At 48.5% G+C, this 25,075-nt stretch overlaps 1 long non-coding RNA gene across 1 annotated transcript in view; it reads right to left on the bottom strand.

Moving 5' to 3' along the window:
* LOC148115244 (uncharacterized) overlaps positions 1–25,075 on the bottom strand; it is an 82,032-nt gene that overhangs the window by 51,689 nt on the left and 5,268 nt on the right. The window contains exon 2 of the long non-coding RNA XR_015732769.1: positions 18,749–18,816. This is a non-coding gene — a long non-coding RNA (uncharacterized LOC148115244). The remainder of the gene's footprint in view (positions 1–18,748; positions 18,817–25,075) is intronic.

Below are 25,075 nucleotides of genomic sequence, written 5' to 3'. Positions count from 1 at the left end.
TATGTGACGGGAGCTGGAACTCGTTGGGGACAATCCCGGGTGGCATGTCCCACATGGTTGCAGGTGTTGCATCTTGGCATCCTTGGAGCGTAGATCCTTCCTCGGAAGGGGCGCCTAGATGGAGCTCTTGATGCGGGTGGTCCTCTCAAATGTGGCGTGGCCAACATGAATCAATTAAAAGTCTACATTGTCCACTGTGCGTTGAGCAATTGGGACTTGGTTAATTTTTGTAACAGCATCTTTCCATTCATAATTCAAAGAGTTAATAATGATGCTGATCATTTGAATATCTTCAATGTTATGGCCTCTTTCTCTCAATTCTGTTCTCAGACCTTTCAGTTTGGTCAAATGTCCTCCAATTTGTTCACCGGGTTTCAATCTCGAACCGTGGAATTCAGACATGAGTAAACATGAAGATTCAATTGAGATAGGCCTGTAGCAATTTTCCAATTCAGCCCAAATTTGTCGGGCTGTTGTATTGGTGGAAAAGTGACCTGCAGTTCAGTATCCATGGACATCAATAATGTTGTGCGAGCTCTTATCTCTAAATCTCGTATTGCAAAATTCCAAGGTGGTCCAGGAGGGTTGAAAACCATACAGTGAGTGCCTTCTCTAAGAAGCAATAGTGTAATCTCACTGACCCAGGCTTTGTAATTGTGTCCTGACATTTTTAGTTTTGACTCACCAGTTAGTGGAGAGACAGAAAATGCCTGGTAAGGAGCCTGCATTTGATATGCTGGCTGTGCTGGCAGAAATGCCTGTGGTATTTGCTGTGCCTATTGTGGACTTAAAAATGGTCTTGGTTGTGCCATTGGAGGTGGGCCAGGAGGTGGCCCTATTTGCACTTGTGGCTGGGGCACATATGCAGGCATTTGTAGCTGCTGTGGCTGATGCACTGGAATCTGCTGTATTCCAGTTGCCATTTGTGCTTGATCTGCAATATTGGCATGACCTGCTGGGGATGCAGTCATTTGCCTTTGCTGCATCAAGTTTGGCTGTGTTCCATCTAAAAGGACACCAACACCGCCAGGGGGTGTTTGAGTTCGGGCCTGTGGAAACACTTGTGGCATTTCAGCTTCCTGTAGTAAATTACTTTCGCCAGCAGATGGTGCTGCACCTTTAGCTTCGGGAAGCCCAGTTACAAGAAATGACTGCATGGCAGGTTTACATGTAACTTGATCAGGGAGACTTTCATGTGACGTAGGCAGTGCCCTCTGTCTTAATTGGCCTGACACAAAATCCACCAGGGGGAGTGTCTTTGGCTCCGAGGAAGAAGACAATATGGCACTTTTTGAAAATCTTAAATTATCTCCCTTATCTTGCTCAAGCATAGATATAGCCATTTTTGCCTGGGATAGCTCCTGTTCATAGAGTTTTATACGGTCACGATAGGCTTTGATGGCCATCTCACGCCGAGTGAGTTCAGAGTTTTGAGGAGTATAGTAAATTACTTCTCTCTCTATGTGGGAGTGAAAAAAACTTTGCCGTTTGTGGAAAATCTGGTTCTGCATCAAGCGTTACAAATTCAGAAGGTTCTAGGAGGACTTTTTCAGAGCTTGAAAAATCAGAAGAAAATGTTACTGACCTCAGTCGTAAATCATCATCTTCAAAAACAGCTTCTGTCTTATCTCCCTCCATTTCTGTTCCCATGGCTTCTTCTTGTTCCAGGCGTGTGGCTGTAGCAAGGGGCTGGAAATCTGAAAAACTCCTTTCTGCCACCTTCTCAGCAAAATACGTTTTGTATTTGTTTTTCTTCTGTTTCGGCATCTTATCAAAGATAATTAGCGTACCTCAGTAGCTAAAAACTAATTGCCTATGCGCTCTTATCAGAAATAAAAAAACAAGGAAAAAAGCCATAAATCAACCGTCCGATCTACCAGATGTCAGGGCATTAATTAATCCCATGTTTGGCTCTGGGACAAATCACCCTGGTTTAGAGGATGGATCGAGGCTTATTCCTTGTTGCAATATTCTGAAAAGAAACGCGAAGAAAAGTTTCTAATAAAGTTCATTTATTTGTTATAAAGAAAATAAAACACCTCACTAACTAAGAAAAGTTAATTGCTACATTTTGAAAGTAATTCTTGCCGGCTATTTCTCAGCCGGACCTTTCTGGAAATAGAACAAAGGAAAAAGTGTGTGAAGCAAGTGAAAGGAATGTGAAAGAATGCGGACATGCGTAGTAGAATACTGATAAGGAACTTGGCAAACTACAGTAAGTCTATTAGTCCAAAAATAATGAAGCTCAGTTGAGAAATAAAAAAACGCAGTGACACTCCTGTCAGCCCTTCTATGTGAAAATGAAAGCACCTTCCATTTGTCCTTGGTCTCCACTAAAATGGGGTCTACCACCTGGCCGAAAAGGTTGCCGCCTTGGAAGGTAGCTGATGCCAGCTTCCATTTGGATTTCATATTGGCTTGCCAATGGCGAAGCCATAGCAGGTGTCTGGATGTAACATTAGATGCCAACGCCCTGGAAGCAAATTTGGCAGCATTAAGGGTAGAATATTCTGCAGCCGCTATCAATTTGTTGATGTCCTGATGTAATCTGACATCTCCTGGTGATTCATGTGCTTGCATCTGGAGTAGCCACAGAAGAGATGTTCTATTAAAAAAGGATGCTGCTGTGGCTGATCTAATTGCCCAGGCAGCTGCTTGATGTGTTTTACAAAGTGACATCTCTGCTTTCCTATCCTCGGTTTTTAACCCCTCAGCTGAGTCTGATGGAAGAATATTTGAAGAGGCCAGATTGACAAAGGGAGCATCTATAGCCAGTACTTTAAGCATATCCTCCACTTCTTGCTCTACGGTATACATCTTCTTGTCCAATCACTGGGATTGGACAAGGACCCAGGTTGGTTCCATTGCTTTCGAATGATATCTACAATTTGGGGGAAGGAACAACCTCTTGAGTAGTTACTGGTTCAGTGAAAAGACGGGAGCTGGGGTCCTGCTCAGTAGAGCACCCCGATGCCCCAGATGCCACCCCTAAGTTTGCAATAATTTTGGCCTTGTATAGTAAGGTATAGTAAACATGCTGGGATTAAAAAGACCAGTGAATGCCAGTTTGTCAGGTGATCTACCTTCATCCTCAGATAGCTCAAGCTCTGCAAGGTCTTCCTCCTCGCCAGTGTAGGAAACCTCGCTGCCCTGATACTCATGGGGTGAATGAGGAGCATGAGAATAAGATCTGTCAGGCTGACCCTGAGGCACATTGGGTGTAGTCCCACTGGAAGTGGGAGCAGGTATGCCCCTCCTTAGAAGGGCTGAATCAATGCCCTGTGCAATGGTCTGGGCCAGGATGTGGCAGAGTTCCTGAGAAAGGACAGGGTTCTGGCTCTCCTCAGGGCAGAGCCCCGCCGCTGTAAGAGTGAATGTGGCTGAGGGAGCTGCCTTTCTGGGGGCTGAAATGGCCACCTGGTCTGATGTGTCTTGACTAGATAAGGGAATGGCATTCTCAGAACAATCAATAATTTCTTCTGGGGAATCCTGAATTGGGTCTGGAGACCAGTTTAATTTATCCTCAGCCTGTGCAGAAGAAGAGCTGCCCTGATCCAGAGAAATATTGGCCTCAGGCTGGCTTGGGAGGGGCCTTGAGCTTGTAGAGGCTTCTGCCTGCTTTTTGGCTTTAGCAAATTGCCTTTCTAGGGCTTTTTGCCTACGTTCTGCATCTTTATCAGCAGCTGTGGATGTAGAAGCCTTGGATCTAGTGGAATGCCCAACAGGTGCATTGATTGCCTTACTTTGATCAGAAGACATCATTTTCCTGGAAGTAGAAGATGAGGCTGCAGTATCTTTAGTGTAAGCTGAACTGCGATCCACCATCGTGAATGAATAAGCAGATTTTAATTACAAGGGCACTTGAATAGCAACTGATTCGATATTACTTCTCTGTCTCCAATTTTAGTAATAAAAGCGCCAAACCGACACTACAGTTTGCAAGCGCAATTACAACTGCTGTAATTTTAGGATCGAGGCAGCTCCAATAGCCCCCTGCGCAATTACAATGAGTCAGCAGTAAACAAAATGGTGCAGAACAGACACAACAGCCCCCAAGCCAAACCACCAATTACAAGTGCCAAACCAGCAATGCGGTTTGTGAGTGCTGGAGCCGCTCGCCCAACTCACCCTTTTCCTTTAAAAGCCAAAAAGATCCTCCAAAGCTGCTTTCTGCTGATTCCTGCTGCTAACTCCTCAAAGGGCTGATTTAGTTGAAGCGGAGCTGCTGCGCTCGCAATTGCAGCAATTAAGACCTCTGGAGCTATCCTGCTCCACGGAGCAGCCTCTGGCTGTCGCGCAGCATTTGGAATAGTTTTTTGATGAAATTCAAGTCAATTAGAGAGGAAGAGGGTAATAATTGTGGCTATTAGAATAATTTTTGTAAAATTTAAGTACTGGAGAGAATAAGGATAAGTCCCTCTAGGCCGACTGAGTTGAAACACTGAAGGATCATGGGAGGAAGAGGCGTGGCTATGCAAATTCAACCCAGTCACTAGCCAACCAGCCTGAGGAAATCAGAGCTTGGACTCTTCAAGCAGCGCACAGGAGAAGAAATGGAGTAGCTTTCATAGTCAATGAAAGAGTAGAAAAAGCAATACTAGGATACAAACCCCAAAATGACAGAATGATCTCAGTTCAAATCCAAGGCAAACCATTCAATATCACAGTAATCCAGGTCTATGCCCCAACTACTGGTGCTGAAGAGGATGAAATTGACTGGTTCTATGAAGCCCTACAGAACCTTATAGAATTAACACCAAAAAATGATGTCTTTATCATCATGGGGGATTGGAATGTAAAGTAGGAAGGCAAAAGATAACCGGAATAACAGGCAAGTTTGGCATTGGAGTACAAAATAAAGCACAGGCTGATAGAATTTTGCTAAGAGAATAGGATGGTCATAGCAAACACTCTGTTCCAACAACCCAAGAGACGACTCTACACATGGACATCACCAGACAGTAACACAGAAATCAGATTGACTATGTGTTCTGCAGCCAAAGATGGAGAAACTCTATACAGTCAGTAAAAGCAAGACCAGGAGCTGACTGCGGCTCAGATCATGAGCTTCTCATTGCAAAATTTAGGCTTAAATTGAAGAAAGTAGAGAAAAGCACAAGGCCACTTAGGTATGAACTAAATCATATCCCTGATGAATATACAGTAGATGTTGTGGCCCCGCCCTCTGAGCCTGTCCCATCGGAGGAAGAAAGCTCCGAGCATGAGGAAGAGGAGTCAGCCAGGCCTCCCTCTCCAGGCCCCACCCCTCTGGCACTGACTCAGGATTAGAACTGAGTCACTGGACCACACCCCAGAGACTATATAATAGAGGGTGGTGGCCAGTGATCTTTGTGACGAACAAAAAGTAAACCTTGGATAGTCACTAAAGCCTCGTCCGGAACTGCTGAGAGAAATATTATTCCAATTGGACTTTTTGTACGCTAAGTATCTTATCTTTCTGTTTTGTGGAAATAAAAGCACTTGGCAGACGGCGTGTATATCGCTGCCAAGTTGGAGATAAGACCTGGGTGTGTGCCAAAGTGTTTCCTTAACCCTCGGCTGGCTGTGTTTGTGTGTGTGTGTGGACGGGGACAGATCATCTTGTTCGTCACCACATACTCCATCGTTAACCCATGATGGACCAACAGCTGCAGCAGCAGTTACAGCAGATGCTGGAGGCCAATCAGCTTCTGCAACAGCAAGTAGCACAGCTAACTGCCCAACTTGCTTTGGGAAATGCTCCTGCAGCTCCACCTCCTCCCCCTCCCCGTCCGAGATGCCCAGTGAACGTGCCAGATAGGTTTTCTGGGCAGCAGGAGATGTTCCCGGCCTTTTTGGGACAATGCCAACTGTTCATGGCGATGAGGCCGGAGGATTTTCCGGATGACCGGGCTCGGGTGGCGTTTGTTATCAGCTCCCTCTCTGGCACTGCCGCCCAATGGGCCACGCCCCTGTTGTTGCAAGATAGCCCCTTGCTCCTGGACTTTCAGGGCTTTTTACAACACCTGGGCACCATGTTTGAGGACCCCCTCCGGGTGCAGACGGCAGCAAGGCGCATCAAGGACCTCCGCCAAGGCAAGCGCCCCCTGCAGGACTATATTGCGGAGTTCCGACTGCTAGGCCAGGATTCGGCTTGGAATGAGGTGGCGCTGATGGACGCCTTCCAGGACGGCCTCTCCGACGAGATGCAGGACGAGCTGGTTCGTGTGGAGGCGCCACCGACCCTCGACGCGCTGGTGACTCAATGCCTGCGCATCGACGCCCGCCTGCAACGGCGACTGCCCCGTTGGGCTCTTCCGGAACCACCGACAGCGCTCCGGACCGTACCGCGTTTTGTGGCGACGGCTGAGGAGCCCATGGAGCTCGGAGCAGCCAGACCTCAACTGACGGCCCAGGAGCGGATGCGGAGACGTCAAGGGGGGTTGTGCCTTTATTGCGGCGAGGCGGGACATTTTGCCACCTCGTGTCCCCGGAAGCGGAGTGGACCGCGCAAACCTGTTCCGGAGTCTCGGCGTGACCAGCCGGGAAACGGGCCAGGCCTGGCCTAGGGGAAACTCTAGGCCAGGAACGTGACCATGCCCCGCCGGAGTCGGCGGCTGTGGACTGTGAGCCCCCTCAGCACCTGATTTTGAACACCCGGGTGTTGTTGGCTAACCGGTCGGAGGGGCTCCTGGCGCACGCGCTGGTGGACTCGGGGGCCACCACGAACTTTATGGACCAGGCCTTTGTGGCCCATTACAAAGTCCCCTTGGTTCCAGTGGACCCTCGGTTGAGGGTCGAGACTATCGATAGTCGGGAACTCGTGGTGGGGCCCATCAAATTTGCTACCCAGCCCTTGCGCCTCGCCATTGGGAACCACGAGGAGGCGATCCAGTTTTATGTAACGGCGGATCTGCACTTTCCCTTGGTCCTGGGGATGGCCTGGCTTTGGGCGCACGACCCTCAGGTGGCGTGGTCAAGAAACGCCATCTCGTTCCCGAGCCTGCAGTGTGTCGACCACCTTCGCCACACCTGTGCCGGCCAGGACGTCTCTGCCCCGAACGTCTCCTTGCCTCCAGAGCTGACGCCCTTCGCCGACGTGTTCAGCGAGAAGGAGGCGGACCGCTTGCCCCCGCACTGACCCTACGACTGTGCGGTGGACCTGATGCCCAACGCGCCCCTGCCCTCGGGACGCCTGTACTCCATGTCGGAGCCCGAGCTGGCCGCCTTACGGGACTTTCTGGAAAAGAACCTGGCCCGTGGGTTCATCCAGCCTTCGACCTCCCCACTCTTGGCCCCAGTCCTCTTCGTTAAAAAGAAGACGGGGGACTTACGCCTGTGTTGCGACTACCGGCGCTTGAATGCTATCACAGTGCGAAATCGCTACCCCCTGCCGCTGATCCCGGTGCTGATGGAGAGGTTGCGGTCTTCCAGCACTTGATGAATGATGTGTTCCGGGACATGCTGGATTGGTTCGTGGTGATCTACTTGGATGGCATTTTGATCTATTCCCGGACCCCGGAAAGTCACCTCCAGCATGTCCGCCAGGTTCTGCAGCGCCTGCGGGAGCACCAGCTCTATGCGAAGTTGGAGAAATGCTACTTCTTCCAGACTTCCATAGAGTTCCTCGGGCACATCATCACCCCCGAGGGCATCGCGATGGACCTGCGCAAGCTGGAGGCCTTGCGCAGTTGGGAACCCCCGCATCGGGTGAAGGACGTCCAGCGTCTGTTGGGATTCGCCAACTACTATCGGACCTTCATCCCGGGCTTCCTTCCCCCCCCGGACGGTGCTGCCAGCGGACTCCTTGGCCGCGGTCCAGGAACCGGTGGACCTGCGGGCTCAGGTGCAGGAAGCGCAGCAACGGGACAACTGGTCACAACAGCGGACGTCGGCCCCGTGTCCCCATGGACCGTGGAGGAGGGCTTGCTCAGGCACCGGGGTCGGCTGTACGTGCCCACGAGTCCGCTCCGAGCCCTCGTCATGAACCAGTGCCATGACAACCCCGCGGCGGGGCACTTCGGCTTCTTTAAGTCTTTGAACTTAGTGACGTGGACTTTTTGGTGGCCTCGGGTACGGCACGACGTGCACGCCTACGTGACGTCCTGTGTGACGTGCCGACAGGCCAAAGCCGCGTCCGGCCCCCCTCCTGGACTCCTCCAGCCGCTGCCGACACCGGAGAGACCGTGGGGAGCCATCTCCATGGACTTCCTGACAGACCTGCCCCTGTCCGCTACGTACACGACCGTCCTCGTGGTGGTGGATGCGCTCACGAAGATGGCACATTTCATCCCGTGCCGCGGCCTGCCCTCGGCCCGCACCACAGCTCGCCTGTTCCTGCAGCACATCTTCCGCCTCCACGGCCTGCCGGACCGGGTGGTTTCGGACCGCGGGGCCCAGTTCACGGCCTGCTTCTGGAAAAGCCTAATGGCCGCGCTGGAGGTGCAGGTGTGCCTGTCGTCGTCGCACCATCCGGAGACTGACGGGGGCACGGAGAAGGTCATCGGCATACTGGAGCAGTACCTCCGCTGTTTTGTCAACCAGCAGCAGGACAACTGGGCCGAGTACCTTCCCCTGGCGGAGTTCGCTTTTAATAACTCCCAACACACCTCCACCCAGATGACCCCGTTCCATGCCAACGTCGGATACCATCCACGGCTTTTCCCGTTGACCATCATGGACTCCCCTGTTCCCGAGACCCGGGACTTCCTCTCGGAGCTGCAGGCGGTGCAGCAACTGGTGCAGTGGCAGCTGATCCGGGCGAAAGAGGATTATAAACGGTTCGCCGATCGCGCCCGCCAGGCGATGCCACCGTTGGAAGTAGGAGATCGGGTGTGGCTGTCCACGAAACACCTCCCCACGGACCGGCCGGTGAGGAAACTGGCCTACCGCTTTATTGGTCCCTTCCCTATCGAGGCGGTCATCAACCCGGTGGCCTACCGTTTGACTCTACCCCGCTCCATGCGGCTCCACCCCGTTTTTCATCGGTCCCTCCTGGTCCCTGAGGCCCCTGCGAGCCATCTCCGCCGTCCGCCGACGCCTGCCCCGCCAGCCGCAGCCGACGAGGACGACACCTCGACGTACGAGGTGGACAGTATCTGGGACTCCCGTTGGCTGAAGGGGCGCTTCCAATACCTCATCGCCTGGAAGGGGTACGGGCCCGAGGATTTCACCTGGGTGGACGCGTCTGCCGTTCAGGCCCCTGACCTGGTGCAAGCTTTCCACGAACAGTTCCCGTCCCGACCCCATCCCGACCGTCAGACCCGGGGGAAGGGCCCTGCGGTGGGGGATAGTGTTGTGGCCCCGCCCTCTGAGCCTGTCCCATCGGAGGAAGAAAGCTCCGAGCATGAGGAAGAGGAGTCAGCCAGGCCTCCCTCTCCAGGCCCCTCCCCTCTGGCACTGTCTCAGGTGCCGGCCGAGGGAGAGGAGATTAGCAGGGAGACAGGTGGCTCGGATGAGAGCGGAGGAGAAACATCATTCCTGGACGCACGCCTCCGAAGGCGTGATAAACGATTGCAGCAGCTCAGGAGGCGTGCTAGGGATTAGAACTGAGTCACTGGACCACACCCCAGAGACTATATAATAGAGGGTGGTGGCCAGTGATCCTTGTGACGAACAAAAAGTAAACCTTGGATAGTCACTAAAGCCTCGTCCGGAACTGCTGAGAGAAATATTATTCCTATTGGACTTTTTGTACGCTAAGTATCTTATCTTTCTGTTTTGTGGAAATAAAAGCACTTGGCAGACAGCGTGTATATCGCTGCCAAGTTGGAGATAAGACCTGGGTGTGTGCCAAAGTGTTTCCTTAACCCTCGAGTGGCTGTGTTTGTGTGTGTGTGTGGACAGGGACAGATCAGTAGAGGTGACAAATAGATTTTAGGAATTAGATCTGATAAACAGAGTGCCCAAAGATCTATGGACGGAGGTTCACAACATTGTACAAGAGGTAGCAACTAAAACCATCAGAAAAAAAAAAGAAAGGCAAGAAAGCAAAATGGCTGTCTGAGGAAGCTTTGCAAATAGCTGAGGAAAGAAGGGAAGCGAAAGGCAAGGGAGAAAGAGAAAGATACACCCAACTGAATGCAGAATTCCAGAGAATAGCTAGAAGAGATAAGAATGCCTTCTTAAATGAATAGTGCAAAGAAATAGAAGAAAACAATAGAATAGGGAGGACCAGAGATCTCTTAAAGAAAATTGGAGATATGAAGGGAATGTTTCATGCAAAGATGGGCATGATAAAGGACCAAACTGGCAGGGACCTAACAGAGGCAGAAGAGATTAAGTAGAGGTGGCAAAATTGCACAGAAGAACTATACAAGAAAGAGCTTAACATCCCTGATAACCACGATGGGGTGGTCACTGACCTCAAGCCAGACATCCTAGAATGTGAAGTCAAATGGGCCTTAGGAAATCTGAGCAACAACAAAGCAAGTGGAGATGACAATATTCCAGCTGAGCTATTCAAAATCTTAACAAGATGATGTAGTAAAAGTGCTACACTCAATTTGCCAGCAAATTTGGAAAACTCAACAGTGGCCAAGGATTGGAAAAGATCAGTTTACATTCCAATTCCAAAGAAAGGCAATGACAAAGAATATTCAAATTATCACACCACTGCACTCATTTCACATGCTAGTAAAGTTATGCTTAAAATCCTACAAGCTAGGCTCCAGCAGTATGTGGATTGAGAACTACCAGAAGTACAGGCAGGATTTCGAAGAGGTAGAGGAACTAGAGATCAAATTGCAACGTATCAAACATACGCTGGATCATGGAGAAAACTAGGAAGTTTTTTATTTATTTATTTATTTTAAATTTATATACCGCCCTTCTCCCTGAAGACTCAGGGCGGTGTACAGCCAGAATTAAAAAACATAAAATACAAATATTAAAAAACAATTAATATATATATAAATTTGGCCCAAAATTAAAATACAAACCAATTAAAACATTTAAAATTTCTTCTTAAGGCAGCCCGGCTTGCTGGAAAAAGTGGGTTTTAAGGGCATGACGGAAGGCACTAAGGTCTTGGATTCTCCTTATCTCTGGGGGCAACTGATTCCAGAGGGTAGGTGCCCCCACAGAGAAGGCCCTCCCCCTGGGGGTCACCAGCCTACATTGATTGGCTGATGGCACCCTGAGGAGGCCCTCTCTGTGGGAGCGCACGGGACGATGGGAGGTCATCGGTAGCAGCAGGCGGTCTCGAAGATAGCTAGGCCCTATGCCATGGAGCGCTTTAAAGGTGATAACCAGCACCTTGAAGCGCACCTGGAAGACCACTGGGAGCCAGTGCAGCTCGTGCAGGAGTGGTGTTACATGGGAGCGCCATGCTGCTCCCGTCACTACCCGCGCTGCTGCATTCTGGACCAGTTGGAGCCTCTGGGTGCTCTTCAAGGGGAGCCCCATGTAGAGAGCGTTGCAGTAGTCAAGGCGAGAGGTGATGAGGGCATGAGTGACTGTGCACAGGGAATCCCGATCAAGAAAGGGCCGCAAGTGGCGAATCAGGCGAACCTGACAAAAGGTCCCCCTGGTTACAGCTGTCAGATGTTCCTCCAAGGACAGCTGCATATCCAGGAGGACTCCCAGATTGCAAGCCCTTTCTGTGGGGGCCAAAGACTCGCCCCCAATAGTCAGTGATGGAGTCAACTGACTATATCGGGATGCTGGGAGCCACAGCCACTCAGTCTTGGAAGGGTTGAGCTTGAGCCTGTTCCTCCCCATCCAGATCCGTACAGCCTCCAGGCACTGGGACATCACTTCAAGGGCATTGTTGGGGTGGCCTGGGTGAAGATGTACAGCTGGGTGTCATCAGCGTAGTGGTGGTATCTCACCCCAAAGCCACGAATGATCTCGCCCAGCGGCTTTACATAAATGTTGAACAAAAGGGGCGAGAGGACCGATCCCTGTGGCACTCCACAGATGAGAGGCCTCGAGGTCGACCTCTGCCCCCCTGCCAACACAAACTGCGACCGGTTGGGGAGAAAGGAGGAGAACCACCGCAACACGGTGCCTCCCACCCCCAACTCTTCCAGCCGGTGCAGCATGATACCATGGTCGATGGTATCAAAAGCCGCTGAGAGATCTAACAGGACCAGAACAGAGGAGCAACCCCTGTCCCGAGCCCTCCAGAGACCATCAACCAAGGCGACCAATGCCGTTTCCATGCTGTGCCCAGACCTGAAACCTGACTGGAATGGATCTAGATAAGATGTTTCCTCCAGGAATTGTGGGAACTGTCGCGCGACCACACTCTCCACAACCTTCGCCATGAAGCGAAGGTTGGAGACAGAACGGTAGTTGGCCAATATTGCCGGATCCAGGGACGGCTTCTTGAGGAGAGGCCTCACCACCGCCTCCTTCAAGGCAGCGGGGAAGTGGCCCTCACTCAGCGAAGCGTTGATAACACCCTGGAGCCAGCCTCGTGTAACCTCCCGGGAAGCCAGTACCAACCAGGAGGGACACGGGTCCAGTAAACATGTGGCTGCACTAAGTCTCCCCAAAATCCTGTCCACATCATCGGGAGTCACAGCGTCAAACTCCTCCCAGATAACGTTCTCAAGACTGTTCCAGAAGAACATCTACTTCTGCTTCATTGACTATGCTAAAATCTTTGATTGTGTGAATCACAACAAATTGTGGCAAGTTCTTAAAGAGATGGGAGTACCAGACCATCTTATTTGTCTCCTGAGAAACCTATATGAGGGTCAAGAAGCAACAGTGAGAATTGGATACGGAACCACTGATTGGTTCAAAATTGGGAAAGGAATCTAGCAAGGCTGTGTACTGTCACCCTGCCTATTTAACTTATATGCAAAGCACATCATGAAAAAGGCAGGGCTGGATGAATCAAAAGTTGGAGTTAAGATTGCTGGAAGAAATATCAACAACCTCAGATATGCAGATGATACCACTCTAATGGCAGAAAGTGAAGAGGAACTAAAGAGTCTCTAGATGCAGGTGAAGGAGAGTGCAAAAGTTGGCTTGAAACTCAACATTAAGAAAACTAAGATCATGGCATCCAGCCCTCTCAATTCCTGGCAAATAGATGGGGAAGAAATGGAGGTAGTGACACATTTTATTTTTCTGGGCTCCAAGATCACCACAGATGGGGACTGCAGCTAAGAAATTAAAGGGGCTTTGGTCCTACCGTGATACGCCCTTTCTCATATGCTCTGGGAGGTGCCAGTCTGGGTTATTCTATGCTTTAGCTCTATGGGCTGAGTTGAAACTTCTGAGGTTCTGCCTCCCTGGTGACGTTCCTCAGTTCGGTCAACGTAGACGAAGCGAATGGCAATGCATCTGAAAGACAGAAACAAAATTCCCCACCCATCGGGAGCCGGACGACAAGTAAAGGGTGGGGCTGGCATCTCCCAAAGCACACTATGAGAAAGGGCATATCACATGAGAACCAATGCCCCTTCTCCATAGTGTGACGCTGGGAGGTGCCACTCTGGGACATACCAAAGCCCTGGCAGTCCCATGGGCGGGAACAGTCCTGGGCCGGCGATCTGACCTCCTCACGAACCCGCTGCAACACCTGCCTCCCAAAGGCTGCCTCCGCTGAGGCAGAAGAGTCAATTTCATAATGGTGGAGGAAGGGAGCAAGTGAAGTCCACGTAGCCGCCCTACAATATTTTCCATGGTGGCATGGATAGACCAGGCTGCCGACATCTCTGCAAAGCTGGTAGAATGGGCCAAAATCCCCTAAGGCCCCTGTAGAGTCAGACACTCATAAACCCAGGTCATACATGATCTAAGCCCGTGATGGCGAACCTATGGCACACGGAGCCATATTAGTGGGCACACCAGCTCAGCTCTGGGGCGCATGCGCGCGCCGGCCAGCTGATTTTCGGGCCTTCTGGGCCCACCAGAAGTAGGGAAACAGGCTGTTTCCTGCCTCTGGAGGGCCTGGGGGCGGGATGGGGAAGGACTGTTTTTCTTTCTTACCTGGCTCCAGATCCTCTCCGTGTATCTGGGAAGGGCGAAAACAGCCTTTCCCACTCCCTTGGAGGCCCTACGGAGGCTGAAAGGGCCCATTTCCCGACTCCCGGTGGGACAGGAAGTGACATTTTTTCCTGTCCCCAGCCTCCAGAGACTCCTAGAGAGGCTCCTAGAGACTCCTAGAGAGGCTCCTAGAGACTCCTAGAGAGGTTCTGGAGGCTGGGGGACAGCAAAAAATGTCACTTCCTGTCCCACCGAGAGTCGGGAAATGGGCCCTTTCAGCCTCCGTAGGGCCTCCAAGCGAGTGGGAAAGGCTGTTTTAGCCCTTCCCAGATACACAGAGAGGATCTGGAACCAGGTAAGAAAGAAAAACGGGCCTACTAGGCCATCATGTACCAGGGCGGGGGGGAGGGGGGAGGGGGTTGCGCACGCATGCGCATGGGCACGTGCGCACACGACCCTCTCCCACCCCCCCTCTCCTGGCACGCGATGACAAAAAGGTTAGCCATCACTGATCTAAGCCAACGCCCCACCATGGAAGGGATCACCTTGTGGCCCAGAGTCGATGGCAGAAAGGAGACCAACAGGGATTCAGACTTCTGGAATGAAGCGGTCTTAGAGATATAAATATGGAGGGCTCTCCTAACATCCAGCGTATGCCAGGCCAGTTCCAAGGCATGCCAGGGCCTTGGACAGGAATCTGGCAGGACTAACTCTTGTGCTTGGTGAAACAAGGAGTTGACCCTTGGAAGAAAGGCAGGATCCAACCGCAGGACCACCTTGTGTGAGTGAAACACACAGGTCCTTCTTCACTGATAATGCTACCATCTCCATAACCATTGGGCAGACATGACAGCCACAAGGAAGCACCTTACCTGAGCGAAGGCAAAGACTGGCCTCCCTCAAAGGGTCAAAAAGTGCCTAGGTCAGAGCCTGGAAGACCTTTGATAGTTCCCAGGTCAGATAGCGGTGAAGGGTAGTGGGATGGAGATTGGCAGCCCCATGGAAGAAAGCTCGTACTCTAGGAAGAAAGCTAGGGAACCCCAGACCCACAAGGTCAAAACAGAGCCCCGTACAGCCATCCACCTACTCAGAGTATAAGGGGAGAGACCCCGGTCCAGACCACCTGCAGAAACTCTAGCATCTCTGTCACAGAGGCAGAAGTAGGGTCCACCTGTCTCATAGCACATCAGTCTGCAAATGTAGGCCAGGTAGCGCCAAAAATTCGTGTAGGGAAAGGTCGCCTGGATCGTCTGGATGAACCTGGCAGAGAAGACCTCCCGACCTAGGAGCACCCGCTCAAATGCCCCATGGCCAACTGGAGCTGCTGGGGCACTAGATGGAGTACAGGCCCCTGGTTGAGGGCAACCCTGTCCAGGAGAATCCTCCAGGGTCGTGCAATGGAGAGGCAAACCAGGTCGGTGAACCACGGCCTCTGTGGCCCATGTGGAGCCACCAACAGCAGGTCCGCCCTCTCCAAAAACATCCTCCAAATGACATCTGGGATCAGAAGTAGGGGAAGGCATACAGGAGCCCCCTGGGCCACAGGGACCCTAGGACATCCACCCCTTCCGCTCCCTGGGCGAGAAACCGGGAAAAAATCTTGGGAGTTGAGTGTTCGTTGAAGAAGCACAAAGGATCGACCACCGGATGGCCGAATCGGTCTGTGAGGACCACGGACAGGCTGGGATGGAGCCTCCACTCTGATGGACCCAAGGTGCCTTGACTCAGCTTGACGGCTCAGACGTTGGTTCTCCCAGCGATGTGATTTGCAGACAGGGACACAAGACAGGCCTCCACCCACCAGCAAAGGGCCTGTCTCCCTCATGAGGGAGCCCAATCGAGTCCCTCTGTACTGGTTGATGTGGGCCTTTGATGAAATGTTGTCAGTGACAACATTTCCCCTCCACCAGTGGTTGAAATGTCTGCAAGGCCAGGTGGGCTGCTCACAACTCTAAGAGGTTGATTCTTTGTTGGCTCTCCAGCAGTGACTAACATCCCTGGTCCACCTGAGACCCCCAATGGCCACCCACAATGGCCTAGTATTGGCGAAAAAGAAACCCCCGTCAAACGGGCAGAGGCAAGCTTCCACTTATTGTGAGCGTCCATGCGCCAGAGACGCAGTCAATGCATGCGTCGGGCAATGACCACTGACTCCATGGCCAGAGCGGATAATTTTGCTGAGGCCCAGGTGGTGTCCAACGAGTATTCCACCACCGCCAGGAACTTGGACAGGTCCAGATGGGCACGATCACCTTCTGGCGCCAAGTGAGACTGCAGCAGATGGAGTTCACAGACGGATGTATAAAGACGCTGCTGTAGACTCCCTCACCACTCAGGAGTCTGGCAGGTGAGCACATTGTATACCCGTCTGCTCCTGCCTTTCCTCCACCTCCAAGGCATCCTCCGCATCCGGCAGCAGGACAGAAGAGGAAATCAATGCTGCCACCAGTGGATCTACTTTGGGCACCTGTAGCGAGTCAATCAGGTCTGGAACGACCCATTGGTGACGAATGAGCTCCAAAACATACCCGGGATAGGGAGTGTATCCTCCTCCACTGCTTCCTCAATGAACAGGAAGTAGTCCCGTTTCCTGGTATTGGTGGAAACTGTAGTGCCTTAGAGTCCTTCTCTAGACAGGTAGTAACCCGCGCCTTAAGTGGCAGTGGTTTAAACAGGGCGGGTCAAAGGCCCCATAAAGGGTGGCCTGTCCAGGAATTCTAGATCAAATTCTGAAAAATCCCCCACACCCTGTAATCATCATACTGTGAGTAAAAAGTCAGGTCAGAATCTGCCTGGGAATCAGGAACCTGAGAAGACAGGCCTTTGCCCCTCGCCCAAGGGTTCTGATGCAGGACCGAGAGGTACTGCAGGGTCAGGCCGCTGCTGTGGGTAAGGCCTACCCTCTGCCATGACACATCTCACCGCCTGGTCAATCCAGTGACACATAAAATGGTGGACGTCCTGTTCCCCCAGACCCTTCTGGTGGAAGCTTGCTGCAGTAGGGTGAACGTAACTTCAGGGACCCTAAAGCCAACCCAGAGGGCCCAGGCCGAGCTCGTGGATCACACAGGGCCGCAGGGGACCAGGATTAGATGGTTGCAGATGTGGAAGGCAACTGCTGTCCTTGCTGCACAGATACAACTGCAAGTGTGGGCGCCAGTTGAAAGACAGGCATGACTGGCAAAAGATAAGCCCTGTTGGAACACCCCCGCAGAGGCTTTGGCAAATTCCTTGTCCAGGGCCTTCTGTCACATCAGAGCAGTATTATCCTCAACCTTGGAGGTGCCCTTGCCCTGGCCAGAATCTTGGCCGCTGCAGCAATGCTTGCAGACCTAGGCTTGGAGGGCTCTTTGCAAGCCCTATCCAGTTGAGGGGACCAGAATCCCTCTGCAGAGGGCCCGTGCCTGCCAGACACATCCATTACTGCAAACGGCAAGGCCCCAATTTTTTGAAGATATTTAAAAACACCCCCCACTGGGGGCAGGGACACACGCAAATGCAATCCCGAGAAGGGACCCACTGCAAGTAGAAAGGAAACCCGTTAAAGGAAATCAAAAAAGCCCCAATGCAATACTGGCCTGATCCAAGGCGATGATGTAGACAAAATGGCCGCTGAAGCCTCAAAACTGTCACCATTCCACGCAGGCTTCAGGAACGGGCCCACCCTGGGCAGATTAGGCCACAAAGCGAACCCACAGGCCAAAGGAACACGGCTGCACCAAGTCCAGGACTCTCATCCGCCATGCAGAGAGCTCAAGCAGCCACGTTGGCAGACCACAACTGCCGGGGAAACAAAGCCACCCAGACTTACAGACGCAATGCCGAGTGCAGGAAAAAAACCGCCACACTCTGCTTTCATGCAAACGGGACCGCGCCAGGCTACCAGAGGCTAGTGCAGTCCAGCGGCTCTGCCACAGCACTCAGGGTGCTTCCAAATGCTCTGACAGGATACCTACAGCTCTGGCCCAGGCTGCAAGAGGCTGGAACAGGTGAGAACGCTCTGATGGCCGCAGCAGCAAGGCAGCAAGACCAGCAGGAGCTAGGGAAAGCCACGCTAAGGCTTCAGGAGGTAGGCGCGGTCCCTGCGGCTCAAAAACAGGTGATCCACTCTTCACTGCAGAGCCCAGCCGCCCAAGTGGGTGAAGCACCCCTACCGCAGCACCCCAAATGCTAATGCCAGCAATCATAGGGGAAAGGGGAGGGTGGGAGGCACCGAAAAGGGGCACTTCTCAGTTCAAATCCACAGCCGCGGAGAGTCCTCCTCAGCTGCAATCCAAAAAGTGAAAAAGGGAAAAAAATGCAAAAGGAAATCAGGAAAGAAAGGAAAGAAAAAGAAAAAAAATTCAAGGGAAATTCAATGCTTAGCTCGCAAGTTATGGAGCAAATTAAAAAGGGTCCATTAGCTGAGACTGAGTTGAACAAACTGAGGAACATCACCAGGGAGGCGGAACCTCAGAAGTTTCAACTCAGTCCATAGAGCTAGAGCATAGAATAACCCAGATTGGGACCTCCCAACGTCACACTATGGAGAATGATGCTTGCTCCTGGGGAAGAAGGCTACGGTAAATCTAGATAGCTTACTAAAAAGCAGAGACATCACCCTGCCAACAAAAGTGCACATAGTCAAGGCTATGGTGTTCCCAGTTGCAATGTATGGCTGTGAAAGTTGGACCATAAGAAAGCCTGAGCGCCAAAGAATTGAGGCCTTTGAACTATGGTGCTGGAGAATGTCAGATTAAATGTCTAACTATCTCACACAACAACCCCACAGCCTGGCAAGAGTTAACAAATCACATATCCCATCATCCCCATAACCACACCTTACCTCCTGACTCCTCCCCCTGGGTATAAAACCTTCCACCACGAGGTCATCCAGTAGTTCCAGATGTATACCTGCAAGGGAAAGAACAAAGGTCAGTTAGGTTTAACTGAATAGGCCTAGGATTAATTCAGGCCTGCAATAAAAGGATTTAAGAAATATATATATGCTTGCCTTGTGAGTTATTGGATCAGATCCATCCCTATAACAGAGAAGACTCCTGTGAGTCCCTTGGACTGCAAGGCGATCAAATCAATCAGTCCTAGAGGAGATCAACCCTGACTGCTCTTTAGAAGGCCAGATCCTGAAGATGAAACTCAAATACTTTGGCCACCTGATGAGAAGGAAGAACTCACTGGAGAAGAGCCTAATGCTGGGAAAGATTGAGGGCAAAAGAAGGGGATGACAGAGAATGAGGTGGCTGGATGGAGTCACTGAAGCAGTAAGCGTGAGCTTAAATGGACTCCAGAGGATGGTAGAGGACAGGAAGGCCTCGAGGAACGTTGTCCATGGGGTCGCAATGGACACGACTTCGCAACTAACAACAACAATAAATTTATTCCAAGGACCACTCATGGACTTCAAGCTATCTTCTTAGAATGTCAACAGCAATCTTAATGTCATGCTTACTCACTCATATTTGTCAACCAGCAATTAAAATTCCAGCCAATGTGTAAAATTCCAGCCAGTGTGACCGCTGCCACATGAAAGTCCTTGGAATTTCGACACAGAGCCACTACAACTAGGATTGTAACAGAATTGAAGATAATCAATTAAATTAGTGAGCGATTTGCCTAGAATGATGGCTGAGTGAAGTCAATCAAAAAACTGGGAACAGAATATAGCTGTCTGAGATAACGATTCCATTCAGCACTTACCAATATAGACTGGCAAAGTTGAACCTAGCTGAGGAATAAGCTAAACAAATTTAACCAGTTAAGGACATGCTGAATCAGCTTTGTGCCAGAGTAGACTCAGAATCACATCTTGGGAAATCTGACTAAAAAAAATTCAGGATCTAAAAGCAATGATCTCTAAAAGTTTTGATCTTGAATTTGGATGGCATGCTTACTTATTTTATGATGACAAAGTTGATAAAGTATTTAAAAGCCATATACTTAGAGACTCTTTGATGAGAGTTTGGAAGAAGCACCGATTCAAATGGGATTATAAAATACCGCTATGGCTGGATCTTGGTCATATCTTGTGGAATACAAATATAATGTCACTCGGGGGGGGGGGGGGGGTTATATAAAGAGGTTCTTTTTACAGATGCGGGCAAATGGCAGCTGAAGACATTGCAGACACTGTTGGACGAAGGGATTAATTTAACTTGGTTACAATATAATCAATTACAATTGAGATGGAAAGAGGACCAAAAAACTGGTATTATGTTGCATGAGGAAGAATTGGTTAGACATATAAGAGAGAAAGGTCCAATGCATATTAAAAGGCTTTATAATGTTTTGCTAGAAAGGGATTCAGAAACGGAATTAGTTAAAGATTGCATGATTAAGTGGGCACAAAATTTTGAAGAACCAGTGATGTTGGAAACATGGGAAAAAATTTGGGTTCAGAATGTTAAATTTACACAGTCGCAGAATCTGAGGGAAAATTTTTATAAAATGTTTTATAGATGGCATTTAGATCCTAAAAAGTTGTCATGTATGTACCCTAATGTTCAGCCAAAATGTTGGAGATGCGAATGTTTGGATGCTACGTATTATCATGTTTGGTGGACCTGTAGGAAAGTTAAGGCTTTTTGGATAAAAATATGGTGGGTCATGCAGAATGTTTTGAAGAAAAAAATTCAATTTTCTCCACAATTGTTTTTATTGGGTATAGTTAAGGGTTTTACACGGGGTGAAATAAAATTAATATTGTATATGATAACAGCAGCAAGATTGTTGATAGGTAAATATTGGAAGAATGAAGCTTTGCCTACTATCGAGGAATGGACTTTGAAGATGGCCAGTTTTGCAGAGATGGCGAAGATTTCAGCATATTTAAAAGATTGTTTACAAGAGACTTATGAATGGGAATGGAAAAGATGGATAGAATATGTTCAGAACAAATACCAAACTAGAAAGTATTAAATAGCTTTTATTTGAAAACAATGTATTAGAAATATCTTAATGTAAAGAGACAAAGAGGGAAAATTATATAGGGGGAGGGATGGGTTCAGGTATATATATCAGTGTTATTAGTTATGAGTACATAATAGGGAAGTCTGGGGGGGAGGGTTAGGGAGGGTTAGGGAGGACGGGAAGTTTGGGGAGGGAGGTGGGGGGGGTGAAAAAAGGGGTGAAAATGTAATTGTAAAACTTTTGCAATAAAAAAAAATAAAAGCAATGATCTCTGGTCAAGAAGCACAAGCTGCCTAAATTACAATATACTTTAGGAAAACAGGTTAAGAAACAAAAGAAACTGGAGGACCATCTTCTTGACCAACTCTAAGCATCATTTTACAATTGCAAATTGATGTATTATTAGGACTAACTTGCTCCCTTGTAACCTGTCATCTGAGCTAGCAGCTCATCCTTAAACAAGACCTATTGTGGAGAAAAACAATGCTGAATAGAGGTAATCCTCCACTTACAAGCACAATTGAGCCCAAAATTTCCATTGCTAAGCAAGACATTTGTTGAGTGAATTTTGTTCCATTTTAGGACCTTTCTTGCCACGGTTGTTAAGAGAATCACTCCAGTTGTTAAGTTAGTAATACGGCTGTTAAGTGAATCTAGTTTCCCCATTGACTTTACTTGTCAGTTGTAAAAAGTGATCATATGTCCCCAGGATACTGCAACCATCACAAATATGAGCCAGTTCAAAGCACCCGAATTTTGATCATGTGACCCTGGGGGTGCTGCAATGCTCATATGTCACTTGTAGTTGTAACTTCAAATGATCGCTAAATAAATGATTGTGATTCAATGATTATCTGTACTTCCAACTGAGAAACTTAGGACAACTTACTCTTCCTAGCGCTGGCCTAAAACAGAAATAACCTAATTCCTGTATATGCTTGCCATACTCATACAAAACTTGGCATAGCCAAGTTGCTCTCTCTATGTATATATGCACAGACAGAAAACAGGGAAGATGAAGAGTGGTGCAGGATGGCAAAGCATTCCTGGAGAATAATGTTGACACATTTATACACATTTCACTCAGGAACTACTTTGCCTCTGATCCCTGACCATTCCTATTGGCTGTTGTCCCCTACTACCAGCAATGTGTGATAAACAGCAGTGGTGAGCATTGCAGTAGCTGACAAACTGTGACACATGAACAACTGTTCATCTAATTTCCCATTTTTTCCACTAGACAACTGGATACTGCCTTGCTTAAGATTGCTTGATTTTCTTTAGTTTGCCTCCTCTCCTAAGGAATAGCTCTTTCTGTCTCTGTTGTTCGTTTCCCTACTCAGTTTTCAGATCACACTATAGTTACACCAACCCTACTAATCTGCACCTAGGATCAGGGAATGGAACATCACTGAGTGGGAGAGAGTTAAGATATTCAGATGTGAAATCTAGCCCTGCAGCAAACAGGGTACACTGTAGATCAGGTGGTCAGGTGAACTGAAAGGGGAAAAAATGGTTCAGGTTCATAGGATGCATTAGGATACTGTTTATCACCAAAGCAACTGAGTCTGTGGCTGATCTCCTGAATTAAGAGTTCAGTAGCACCTAGAAGAAAAGGAGTAATGGGATGTGAGTGAAGTGAGTGGGGATCCTGATTATAGTTGCAGCAAGAAGGGTAGCAAAGGGAAGGCAGCTGAAGAGCATTCACGGTACTTACTCTCACACCTGCTGTTTTGAATGCTCTCTCACCTGCTCATGTGATGGAAATAGCTGCATGTCTGACCACTGGATGAAATAGAGCATGGCATCAAAAGGCTCATAGGAACAATGCTCACACATATGTTGCAGCTATCAGCCATTTTAACTTGTGAAAGGGGGCACAGGTTTGGTGGTTGTATTTTGCTACCAGGGCTGATGCCAACTTTCCTCAACATGTTAGGGAATTGGGTGTCCAAATCCAAAAGAGGGGCAGGCAGCAACAGCAGTAGCAGTGTCTAAAAATAATCAGCTGTATACTTTTATTATTTATTTATTATTATTATTTTATTTTTTTTATTTTTATACCGCCCCCTCTCCCGAAGGACTTGGGGCGGTGAACAGCCGAAATTAAAAACACACAATACAAACATTAAAATACTATAAAACGAAATTAAATTTATCTTTGGCTTCCCCAATTTAAAACCCCTTACCCATAAAATTCCCCAATTAAAAGATTTTTTATACTTATACTTAGGGTGTAATTATTATGACCAACTTAAGTATACAGAATCTAAGAGCTGGGGCTTCTGTACCCATATCCATACATAGCAAGGATGTGCATCCCAGTTGATCTTGCACTGAAAGAAACAGCAGTGAGCACGCAGTAGCTCCTAGGAAGAAACAAGCAGTAGCACATGAGCAGACACGGTGGGAGGCAAGATCAATCCCTCCCCCAAGATCACAACATTTAAAGTCGATGTCTCTAAATATGTAGAGAGCCCTGGTGGCGCAGTGATTAGAATGCAGTACTGCAGGCTTTCTCTGCCAACTGCCAGCAGTTTGATCCTGACCCGCTCAAGGTTGACTCAGCCTTCCATCCTTCTGAGGTCAATAAAATGAGGAGCCAGATTGTTGGGAAAATATGCTGTCTCTGTAAGCCGCTTAGAGAGGGCTGTGAAGCACTGTGAAGCGGTATTTAAGTCTCAATGCTATTGCTATTTCTGTCTACTCCATAAGATCTGACAGAGTGGTTTTATTTCAATTCCTAATGTTAAGCAACGTCATCTGATGGCATTGTGTCCATTTGGTATGTAGTCTGCCTTGGTCGTGTGATGCTATTCTCCCTGTTATGTTTAGCTCCATGTGTTATTGCATCAATTTTTAAATATTGCATTGGTTTCAATTGTATGCTTCCCAGAGTCTATGCTGAATAAAAACAGTTTTTATAAATCTTTATTTCATTATGTCCCATGAAGTTAGTGTCAATTCTTAGCAACCACATAAGATAGATTTTCTCCATGCTCATCTGTCTCTACCTGGGTCCTTCAGGTCAAATGGTATCCTCATCCCAATTGTAACCAAGTCCATCCACTTTGCTGCTGCTTGTTCTCTTTTTTTCTTCTTCCACCTTTCTCAGTATTATAGCCTTTTCTAGAGATCTGGGGTTTTGTATAATGTGTCCAAAGTAGATAATGTTATTACTTTATAGCAAATTGCATAAAAAGAAATAAGTTAGCATAACTTCTATTCCTGTGATGGCTGGAATGATAGGGTTTTCAATCTTAAGGACATCAAAATGAAAAAAAGCTAATTTCAATACTGTCAGAGCAATAGGAAGAAAAACAAGTAAATATAGAAAAACATACAGAAACTAAACTGATAAAGACTGTCTTGGCAGCTACCTTACAACTGCAAATGGAGAGCGCAGTACAAAGAACAAAACAAAACAAAAACCTAGCCAGCAAGCCTAGGTGCCACATTCTCTGTTTTACTTTTATCTTATCTCCCCCAGGAAAGTCATGTAACAAAAGCAGGCAAATGGCTTTCTTCCTTCAGTCCCAGACCTTGGCCAGCCACTTCCATTCCACAGTACTTGACCTCTTTGGCTTCCAGGTTTCTATTCAAATGGAGAACAGCTATCTGAGCAAAGGAGCCTGAGACTTAAGTATTTGTTAACTGCTCATGAATATTTCTTTCCAGCCCTAGGATAAATTATGGTACTCCATGAGGCAGAGGCATATAAGAGATTGGACAAAGTTGAAAATCTCTGATACATGTTTGCTACATATTTGGAGACTTAAAGGGTATAAAAATAGGCAGGTTCTTGAGGAAAAAGTCAAATCATCAACTAAAATTCAAAGTCGACTTGGAAATTGCTCAGAAGTACAAAGTCTGTATGCTTTATTCTACTACAATTATTTATAGGATTCAGCTTGGTAATTGTCTTAAATATGTATCACTGACTTTGAAGGCATGCATCAACAAATGTGCAAAGGGCTGGGGCTTTTCCAAATCCCTATAAAATATGAAATTACACTTATAAAGATAAAATCAAAATAATCTATTGTTTTCATTTAAATTGAAGATATCAATAAATATTGAGAGAGAAAGAAATAGCTATGGCAAATGATAGTTCCAGCTTTCAAATCAGATAAATGCAACTCTGTGGACAAAATATTGACCATGATGGTTTTGGTTTAATGTGCCATTAAATAATCAAATCATTACTTGAAAATCGTGGCTAAATTTTTTTAATGTGGTTACAGTA

This window comes from Pantherophis guttatus, chromosome 2 (assembly GCF_059756535.1).
Source record: "Pantherophis guttatus breed Tessera chromosome 2, ASM5975653v1, whole genome shotgun sequence".
Lineage (NCBI taxonomy): Eukaryota > Metazoa > Chordata > Lepidosauria > Squamata > Colubridae > Pantherophis > Pantherophis guttatus.
Note: the sequence above shows the minus strand (reverse complement) of the source record. Positions and strands in the feature narration are given on the sequence as shown.